Below are 11310 nucleotides of genomic sequence, written 5' to 3'. Positions count from 1 at the left end.
CACCCTGAACTCAGAATTCTTTCTGTGTTCTATGTATCCTCTGTAGAATTGCTCTGCTTGGCATCATATAAACTTTAGCAATATGTTCTAATCTTTTGGTTCCTTCTCATTCTCTGGTTCATTTTGTCGTCACCTGTGTCTTATGACTCTCTGACACCTATTTTTGTAAAACTGTCCTACTAAAACTCTCTCTCTCTCTCTCTCTCTCTCTCTCTCTCTCTCTCTCTCTCTCTCTCTCTCTCTCTCTCTCTCCTTCCTCTCTACTCTTAAGCAGCCTCTCTTTGTCTCCTGTTCTCCTGTGAGTTGACAGATCCAATTTCTGACTTATTCTGTCAAATCTTTCTCTATTAATAACTTTATCTACTCCTCAATTAGGGGTCATTTTCAAACATGGGTGCTTACTTCCACAAACTAACCTTGCCTTCATTGTTAGGCATTAAAGTGTATATAGTAAGAGAGTGTCTGTATTCCAGCCAGATCATTCTATAATCCAAAGCATGTTTGCATTCTAGCTAGATGTGATCTGATATCTTTGGATGGAACTCCTTGACAGAGCAGCCATGTTGGTTGATTAAAATTCCTCTATAAGTATAGTGACACATGAATATCAGCTATGATTTTATTACTTTAAAGAATACACTTAGATGTTGTTTGTAATTGAAACTATTACTTTGAACAGCAAGTTCATGTTAATTGTACTTGGTCTGATAAAGTAACTATCAAGCCTTAAAAAACTTTAGCAATCTTTCCCATATTCTGACACACATGTATGTGACAAAAGTCCTTTTCAAAGAAGAGGGAGCCAGTTTTACTTTATTTTATTTTTATTTTGTCATTTTTGGCAAATACTAGTGGGATGATCAGTCCTCAAATAGCTAGGTCAGGTAGAAAGAAATTCATAAACTTGAGCTCATTTGTTGTACATCACCACTGATTAAGAGTCAGAGCTGGGTGGTGGGAGCCCACATCTTTAATGCAAGCACTTGGAGGCAGAGGCAGGTGGATCTCCGAGTTTGGGGATAGCCTGGTCTACAGAGCAAGTCAAGGACAACCAGAGGTATACAGGAAATCCCTGTTTCAAAAACAAAAGCGAACAAACAAGCAAACCAGAGGGAGAGAGAGAGAGAGAGGAGAGAGAGGAGAGAGAGAGGGAGGGAGAGAGGGAGAGAGAGAGAGAGAGAGGGAGAGGGAGAGGGAGAGGGAGAGGGAGAGGGAGAGAGGAGAGAGAGGAGAGAGAGGAGAGAGAGAGAGAGAGAGAGAGAGAGAGAGAGAGAGAGATTTTGAGTCCATGAAAAATAATACTCTGGTAACTTAGTTTCATCAGCTCCCTTTGCCTCCTTGATATGATATAGGAGTAAAGGGAAATTAAAGTGATGGAGGGCCAGCCTGTTCACAGCTGTAAAGATATGCTGATAAACTGTGTAAGCTGAGAGTCCATTTAAGTCATCACTTCCTCAGACTGGGAAGAGATAAACGGAAGGAGTTGGCTTTTCCAGCAGAAAAACACCTCCTCCTTCAAGTTTTCTGCCAGAATGAGTAGTTTCCTTTCAGATTTATGGCTTATAATCTTTATGCTCTTATGGATGTGGAAGAAATTAAAGACAAGCCGATAATTTTTTTTTACATTCCCATAACATTTTAACATTTAATAGAAACTATACACAGTAATTTCACTATATTTTACCTGGAGGATTTGCCACAGAAATGCTCGCTATTTCAAAGTAAGAATGAGGAGACCTGAGACCTGTGGGGTGTTTTTCTCAGTCAAAGTTCACTAGGAAACAGGGTTTATATTGCCTAATTATGTGGAGCAGAGGAAAGGCGTAGAAACAAGCCTTTAGATACAGCTAGCCAGACACTAACAACCAACACGTGAAGAGCACCGTTCTTGAGCACAGCTCCGCCCAAACATCCATGTGGATTTCTGTCCACAGTTTAGGAAGTCCTATTACAGAAATGTCTCTCTCCGAGGCACAGTCCCCAATATGCATTCCATCGCAAGGGCAGGAATTGCCTCACGCTCTTCCTTGCAAAAAAAAAAAAAAAAATCCCAATACTTAAATACTAAAGATCCATTCTGCACAAACTTGGATTATGTTTGTCTACAGTGCTGTAAAGTCCTGAAGGAAACAATGAGAGATGAACAGAGATACACTTGTCTAAAGAATGGAAAGTTCAAATCCAAAGGGAAACAGTTCCCAGAATGAATTGTCAACTGATAGAAATGGGCTCTGGTTTTCCATTTGCAGTAGTCATGCACGTTGAGGGAATGGAGCACAGACTCTATATTTCCGAGGTCCCTGGGATCTGCACCCAGCCCCAACCAACTGCATCTGCCTTGGGCTTCTGGCAGTTTCTGTGACTGAACGATCTTCAAGAGTTAGTGACGGGTCAAAAAGCAAGGGCGACAGAGGATATGGCATACCATCACCCATAACACCCAAGTCCTGTTCAGGTTTATAGATCTGAAGAGACAACTGGAAATGCAGCAGACAGCAGGGAACCTCAGAAAGGCTTACAGGAACTGGTTTGTTGCAAGGTACCTCTTCAGATCCTTGGCAACATTTGAAGAGAACCTGATTTGTATCCTGGCAGATATGGGTAAGGCAGTGTCTGCTCATCAGAAGAGCCTGATTGGAGCAGTGAACATTTTCCACAAAGGCTAAGTACCTTTGACTGGAATGAGTGGTATGAGCCTGGTGAGCAGCCCCATATGTGGCCATCTTTCTGCATTCCCTCAGCTGCCTTTGTACTAAGGATTCTGCTCCACTGTGCTGACAGTATCACCTAAGACATTTTAGTTGCTTTGAATTCTCTCTCTCTTTGGCCAAAAGTCCCTTGGAGCCAGCCAGGAGACTACTACCTAAAGCTTCCTGTTCCACTTTCTGATTATGTAAATAGCACCTCATTTTCTCTTTGAACAGGTGTTGCAGTCGCTGAAACTGATCAGTGTACAAAGATTGCAAACGAATTTGCTTTTCTCTCATAATAAGAGCCACTGCTTCAGCTGCATAGACACCAGCATGTGTTAGGGGACCTTCTCGATCACTGTCTATCCTTTCACCTTCACCTCTCCATGTCTGATCCACAGTAAAATGTTCATGGTCCCCATCACTCTAGTTGTCTTCATCCAGTACCCGGGGAGCTTGCTTCACTTTGGCCACTCTCCGGGGTCTGCGAGCCCCATTCTGTTTTAGCATATGAGCTCAACTGGCACAAGAGAGTTTCACCCATCGCGCCTGGGTTGCTCTTCTTCATTTGAGCATGAAGTGCTAGGGCATACCTTCGAGCATGTCCAGCCCATAAAGACACCCCATCTTTCTTCTCAAGCTTTGGGGCAGCACTGGGGCACCCTTTCTATTCTTTGTCGAAACATAACTACATTGTTTGATGGGTACATTGTTGTCTTCAAGACAACATATGCTTAATGCAGAACTCCTGCCCCTCCAGACGCCACTGAGAGCATGGGTGGTGAGTGAACAAGAAAGGGGCTCCTGAGATCTGAGCACTGGGGTGATCCTCCCCAATTCATTGGCCAGACGTGAATCTGAACGCTGTTCATTCAAAAGCCTTCTCTCTACCGGCCTTTTGATCTCTCCAATATTTCTTTCAGTATTTTGAGCAGTTTTGTTTGACTGGATTGGAAAAAATGTAAGAGGAAGTATGACTTAATCACCAGATTCTTAAGGAATCACAACATATGCCGTCATTGACAAATAAGAATGGTGTCAGAGATGTGCATTGTTAAATGTAGAGTCAAAGCAGGCAGGACCATGTGTTTCTGGAGACATAATCCATCTTCTCAAAGAATCCTGTAAAACAATGGGCAAGTTTCTGTGGAGGGCAGAATTACTCTTGTGAATGGAGAAGTTGAGAAAGCTTGGTTTCCACAGTTAATCCTCATTGTCTTTCCATGTCTCTGTGTCTTTGCCTTTGTCTCCTCAATGTTTCCCTTTTAGAATACTATCATCTTAAAATTTTCCTCCAGTAAACACAGAAACCAAGTCCAAAACACACACACACAAAACCCTAAAACTAGTTAACTTCACAGATTACTGATGACCCATAACTTATACTGAACTGTTAGTTTGTTTTACATATTAGCCAAAGCTGTGAATTGTTTTACAATTTTCTTATCCTTCAGAATTATTCATAAACTGCTATGCTTTGGGGATGCTAGAAGAGCAAGCACTAAGTAGACGTGAAGTCTAACTAATGCTAAATAAAACAAAACTTCTGGTCAGCTATTTTTATTATCAGCCTGAGTGTAGATCAGGCATTTCAAGCACAGTCCACCTTTTTAATCTTGTTAACTAGATCTGGAGGAAAACTGACTGTGTACTTGTATGGCACACTTATTACCCTATTGTGTACCCTATTAATTAGAGGGGCAAAGTGACTCTTGCTATAGAGTCATCAAATTACCAGATTCTAATTCTTTTTCAAGATTCTTTGGATGAGTATAGAAATTTCAAGAGATCCATTCAAGACATGGCTGCTGAACTCAAGTGGTAAACCAATGTTTAAAAGTCACCTCTTTCAGACTTCTTACTTTCCTTAAGCTTGGACTAGCTTTCTGAGAGTAAGTATTGGAAAAACAGTTAGTAATGTCTTACCAAAGAACTTGATCATTTCAAAGGGATATATAAGGTGAACATTTTGATTTCTGTAATTAGCCACAAAGGTAAGTTATGCAAAGGTATTTATTTTCTCAGCTCAAAACTTCAGCAAGTATTTATAAATGAGCAATGTACATTCTTTTATTATTATTCCTTTAGTTTCCCCAAAGCTGTTAAAATTAATCTAGTGATTAATATTAGGGAAGTCTCCAGAATCTCTTGATAGTTCTTATCATCTAAACATATTGATGCCAATGTAATGTTCTCATCGACTGCTTATTTGTAGATGGACAGCAAAGGTTAAAGATGGGAGTGGAAGTAAGTGAAACTCCGTAACTGATATGAGGAAGAAAATAGTTTGCTGTCAGTAGAATGGCTTAGATAGTAATGGTATTAGTACCTGAGGCTGCCAAACCTGACAACCTTAGTTCAGTCCTCAGACATTACATTGTGGATGGTAAGAACTAGTTCCTAAATAGTTGTCCTCTGACCTCCACAAGCATACGACTACCCGAAGACATGCATGCACACAACATAAGTAAATAAACAACAAGCAAATTAAGAAGTAAAATTAAACAGAAGATAAGATTTCTGCTGAGGTGTTTGAAGGTTACAAAATTATTCATGTGAACATTTCAAATAAGTTGTATACCCAAAGTCTGAGGTGGAAAAATTATCTCATCATAAACTGTAAAAAATCACGAAGGAAATATATTGGCTCCCTGTCAAGGAAAATTGTTTTATAATCTAAGGAACACCTAAAAGATACCATCAATCACTCAAGAAATTTGAAAAGTCCAAGATATTAAAGTATTTTCAGCTAAATGTCTATCTGACACTTTTTATCAAAGTTAGCAGAGGGAATGAGATTCTGGAAGGCCATTGGTATTCCTACTCTTTCTTGGACACCTGAGTGGTTCTCTTAGTCCCAAGTTCCACGGAATAGTACCTATTACTACAGCAGGTATTGTCTCAGATGCAATGGTTTTGCACAACTGAGAACATACACTCTTGGATCTTTCATAATGCACAAAATCAAATCAAACCTTTAATCTGGAAGAATGATTTATCTGTATTACCCTGAATGATAAGAAAAGTTTCCCATTGTCCTAGAAAGAGACACTACATTTCTCAAAGCTGTCCACTTATTGACAGTTTTCAAAGGATTTTTCCCCTAGGGAAATGGAGATAATTACTGTTTTGTTTGTAAGATGTTCAGGAACATGAGTGGCAGGCCTGAGATGGCTCATTTGGTAAGGGTATAGCAGATGACCTTGTGATCTTGATGCCAAGGAGACAGAAACAGGAGCATCACTGTGGCTTGAAGGCTAGCCATTCTATCCAGTCTCAAACTCAAGGTCCTGGAAAAAGCCTGTCTCAAGCAAAGAAGGGAGTATGATTGAGAAAGTCCCTATGTGTCATATTATAGCCTCCACATGTCCACATGAGACATAAGACATACACCCACATTACACATCAAATACAAACATATATAATCTTAATCTCTCTCTCTCTCTCTCTCTCTCTCTCTCTCTCTCTCTCTCTCTCTCTCTCTCTCTCTCTCTCTCTCTCTCTCTCTCTCTCAGACACACACACACACACACACATGCACACACACACACACAGATGCAAACACACATGGGAAGCTTGAGGAAATTTTTCTCTTACAATCAGGCATGGGGGATTCATTGATAATAATTATCTAGTTAGCTCATTATTTAATTAAATATAACATTAGACTTTCCCAAGAAAATTATAGTTTTGAATCAACTCATTATTGGCAGAAGTAGGGAATAAATTTCATAACCACAGCTATAGTGAAAATAAGATAGCACAGTTCTAATTAATGCATTGTATTGTATGATGAACTTTCTATTAGCTTATTCATATCAAAGGATATACTATACTGAAGAGTATAAAATAGTTGTTATGAGTAATCTAGCATTTAATATGGAAGAAACTGTCACGATCTCTTGTGACCTGAAGACCTTTGATAGTATTACACTAATCTAAAGGGCAGCTAATTTTTTTGTATCAGGATTTAAAATTTCAGATACTGGTCTTTGTACAAATTCCAAATGCCTGTATGAAATAACTTATGTGTTTGTGACAACATTTCTTAGTACATAAATTACCAAAAATATCTTATACGTTAGTATTAGTTTATCTATTGTCCGATCACCTGGCACATTTATAAATTATTTATTTATTTATATTTATATATTTTTTTTTTTGAGACAGGGTTGCCCTGGCTGTCCTGGAACACACTCAGTAGACCAGGCTTGCCTCAAATTCAGAAATCCACCTGCCTCTGCTTCCCAAGTGCTAGCATTAAAGGCATGCTCCACCACTGCCTGGCAACAGGCTTTTAAACTAATACATTTTAAAATAAATAATTGCTTGACCAATATCAAAAGTCTAGGACTTGATTAGAAGACAGATAAGGGTATAGTTTGATTAACATCTCCTTGGAGTTAGAAAGAAAAGAACGCATTTTCTTCTAAAAATGGTGCAAAGAAAGAAGTGAATAGTGAAGCAGACAGGAATGAGTGGGCAAAGAATACTAAAGAAATTCATTTCTAGCTGGGCGGTGGTGGCACATGCCTTTAACCCCAGAACTTGGGAGGCAGAAGCAGGCAGATTTGTGAGTTCGAAGCCAGCCTGGTCTACAAAGTGAGTTCCAGGACAGCCAGAGCTACATAGAGAAACCCTGTCTTGAAAAGGAAAAAAAGAAAGAAAGAAAGGAAGGAAGGAAGGAAGGAAGGAAGGAAGGAAGGAAGGAAGGAAGAAAGAAAGAAAGAAAGAAAGAAAGAAAGAAAGAAAGAAAGAAAGAAAGAAAGAAAGGAAGGAAGAAATCCATTTCTACTGTTTTAAAATTGCTAGATAGGAAATACATTGGGTGGAGAGATGTATTAGAAAATATTATAATGCTAAAAGCACAGTATAGGTCAAAAATAAATAACAGCAATCTAAACAAAAAATAGTTTCTTAATATCACTGAGAGCCTAATTGAGGCTGGACATTACCAACTTTTAAAAAGGAAGTACACCAATGCTCAACGACTTGAAGAATGTGTCAGTATATTCACCCCTCAATATAATAAGCACTGTCTCAATTAGGGAAAATTCCACAACCTGTACACTGAAAACATTCACCAAAAGATAATTCTCATTACCACATATTCACAATTTAGGGACTTTTAAGGCAAGCATATGAGTTATTCATTCTTAGGAATATTACTAATAGGTGTCTAAAACCCAACTAGAAGTTCTGATTTCTTAAAATGTGCGTATACATCATATACATCATCTACAGATACACCCACACCTACATCTACATGTACAAACACCTACACATACATAAACACATGCACACATGCACACACACACACACACTCAAACACAAAAACATACTCATATACATACATATTCACAAGTATAAAGTGATGTAATGCTAGTAGTAAAACAGTAGATCATATCTACAATGGTTAAAAAGAAAAAGGCCCAGCTATAAGAGAAATGAACCTCAAAATAAATGAAAGTCATTCTGTTTTGCTTGCAAAGATAACATGCCTTCTGCCCTGTCCTTTCTGCTGGGGCAGACTCTTCACTGGTCTGCTCTAGTGAGGACACCATATCCTGACACATCTTAGAGGACCCACTGCACTCAGAGCAGTTGGTAAGAACTCCACCCACCCCCAGAGCTGCTGTTGGGATCCTGGTGGGCTCTGGAAGGACCCACTATCCACCAAAACAGCAGCCCTTGAGAATATTACTCCCATTCAGTCCCTTCTGCCCCCTCTGCCTGGCCCTTTCTGCTGGGACAGACTACTAGCTAGTCTGCTCCCATGAAGACACCATATTCTGACCCATTCTAGAGGACCCACTGCACTCAGAGCTGTTGAGGATACACTGCACTCAGAGCAGTTAAGGACCCGCTGTTCTAAGTGCAGATGGACAATAGCTTGACTGCCCCACTGAAGACCCAGCAGTCTGAAGGCCTCTCAGGAGATCCACTGCAGCCAGGGTAACAGATCAGCAGTTTCTCTGCCCCTGTGAATAGCCCCCAGTTGGAAGGCCCCACGGATGATCTGCTACAGCCAAGGCTGCAGGCCTCCCATGAGACCTGAAGCAACCCAGGGACAAAAGAGGCAGACTCCAGACGGTCACCCTGAACAACAAACACCAGGGATATCCAGATGGCAAAAGGAAGCACAAGACCATAAGCAACAGAAACCAATATACATGGGCATCATCAGATCCCAGTTCTCCCACCACAGCAAGCCATGAATACATCAACACACCTGAACATCAGGAAGCTGACCTAAAATCCTATCTCATGAAGATAATAGAGTCCTTTAAGGAGGATATCAATTACTCACTGAAAGAAATACGGGAAAATAGGTGAAGGAATTGAATAAAGCAATCCAATACCTAAAAGTGAAAAGAGAAACAATAAAGAAAACACAAATGGAGGCAAACCTGGAAGTGGAAAACCTAGGAAAGAGGTCAGGAATTACAGATGTAAGTATCACCAACAGAATACAAGAGATAGAAGAGAGAATCTCAGGTGTAGAATATATGGTAGAAGATACTGACACAACTGTTAAAGAAAATTCAAAACATAAAAAACTCCTAAGCTAAAGCATTCAGGACGAAATGAAAAGACCAAGTCTAAAAATAATTGGAATGGAGGAGAATAAACATTCCCAGCTCAAAGGACCTGAAAATGTCTTTAAAAAATCATGGAAGAAAACTTCCCCAAGCTAAAGAAATAGATGGCCATAAATATATAAGAAGCCTATAGAACACCAAATAAATGGGACCAGAAAAGAAAATCACCTCATCACATAATAGTCAAAAACACTAAACGCATAGAACAAAGAAAGAATATTAAGAGCTACAAGGGAAAAGGGCCAAGTAACTTACAAAGGTATGCCTATCAGAATTACACCAGACTTCTCAAAAGAGACTATGAAAGCAAGAAGAGTCTGGTCAGAGGTCGTGCAGACTCTATGAATCAATAAAATTCTTGCAAACTAAACCCAAGAACACATCAAAACTGCCATTCACCACGACCAAGTAGGCTTCATCCCAGGGATGCACGGTTGGTTTAATATATGAAAATCCATTAACATAATCCATTATAGAAACAAACTTGAAGAAAAATAAAATCACATGACCATCTCCTTAGTTAAGAAAAAGAATCTGATGAAATACATTGCCCTTTCATGTTAAAAGTATTGGAGAGATCAGGAATTCAAGGCCCATACCTAAACATAATAAAAGCAATAAACAGCAAACCAACAACCAATGTCAAATTAAATGGACACATACTTGAAGCAATCCCACTAAAATTGGGGCCAAGACAAGGATGTCCACTCTTCCCATATCTATTCAATGTAGTACTCAAAATGCTAACTAGAACAATAAGATAACAAAATGAGATTAAGGGGATACAAATCAGTAAAGAAGAAATAATGGTATCACTATTTGCAGATGATATGATAGTATACATAAGCAACCACAAAAATTCTACCAGATAACTTCTCCAGCTGATAAACAACTTCAGCAAAGTGGCTGGATATAAAATTAACTACAATAAATCATTAGCCTTCCTTTACATACATGATTAACAGGCTGAGAAAGAAATTAGGGAAACACCTCCCTTCATAATTGTCACAAATAATATAAAATATCTTGGGGTAACTCTAACCAAACAAGTGAAATACCTGTATAACAATAACTTCAAGTTGCTCAAGGAAGAAATCGAAGAAGATCTCAGAAAATGGAGAAATCTCCTATGCTCATGGATTGGCAGAATTAACATAGTAAAAATAAAAATGGCCATCCTAGCAAAGGCAATCTATAGATTCAATGCAATCCCCATCAAAATCTCAACACAATTCTTCAAAGATATGGAAAGAGCAGTTTTCAAATTCATCTGGAAAGGCAAAGAAAGCCCAGAATAGCAAAAACAATTTTTAACAATAAAGGAACAGCTGGGGAAATCACTATCCCTGACCTCAAGCTTTACTATAGAGCAACAGTGATAAAAACTGCATGGAATTGGTACAGAGACAGACATATTGATGATTGAAATAGAATTGCATACCCAGAAATAAAATCACACACTTATGGACACTTGATCTTTGCCAAAAAATGCCAAAATTATACATGAAAAAAAGAAAGCATCCTCAATAAGTGGTGCTTGGCTAAGTGGTTGTGTGTATGTAGAAAAATGAAAATAGACCCATATTTTTCACCTGGCAAAAGCTCAGGTCCAAGTGGATCAAGGACCTCAACGTAAAACCAGATACACTGAATCGAATAGAAGAGAAAGTGGAAAAGAGTCTTGAATTAATTGGCACAAGTGAAAATTTCCTAAACAGAACTCCAATGGCTCATGCTCTAAGATCAAGAATTGATAAATGGGACTTCATGAAACTGGAAAGCTTCTGTAAGGCAAAGGATATAGTCAATAAGACAAATCTGCAACCTACAGATTGGAAAAAAAATCTTCACTAACCCCACATCCAATAGAGGGCTGATATCCAAAATATATAAAGAATTTGAGAAGCTAATCACCAGGAAAAATAAAAGAAGAAGAAGAAGGAAAGGAAAGGAAAGGAAAGGAAAGGAAAGGAAAGGAAAGGAAAGGAAAGGAAAGGAAAGGAAAGGAAAGGAAAGGA

At 39.0% G+C, this 11310-nt stretch overlaps 1 pseudogene; it reads right to left on the bottom strand.

Annotated features, from left to right (window-relative positions):
* Window positions 1-2211: 2211 nt before the first annotated feature.
* On the bottom strand, window positions 2212-3562 carry LOC110300764 (annotated as a pseudogene).
* Window positions 3563-11310: the final 7748 nt, after the last annotated feature.

The sequence above is a fragment of the Mus caroli genome, chromosome 8 (assembly GCF_900094665.2).
Source record: "Mus caroli chromosome 8, CAROLI_EIJ_v1.1, whole genome shotgun sequence".
NCBI lineage: Eukaryota > Metazoa > Chordata > Mammalia > Rodentia > Muridae > Mus > Mus caroli.
Note: the sequence above shows the minus strand (reverse complement) of the source record. Positions and strands in the feature narration are given on the sequence as shown.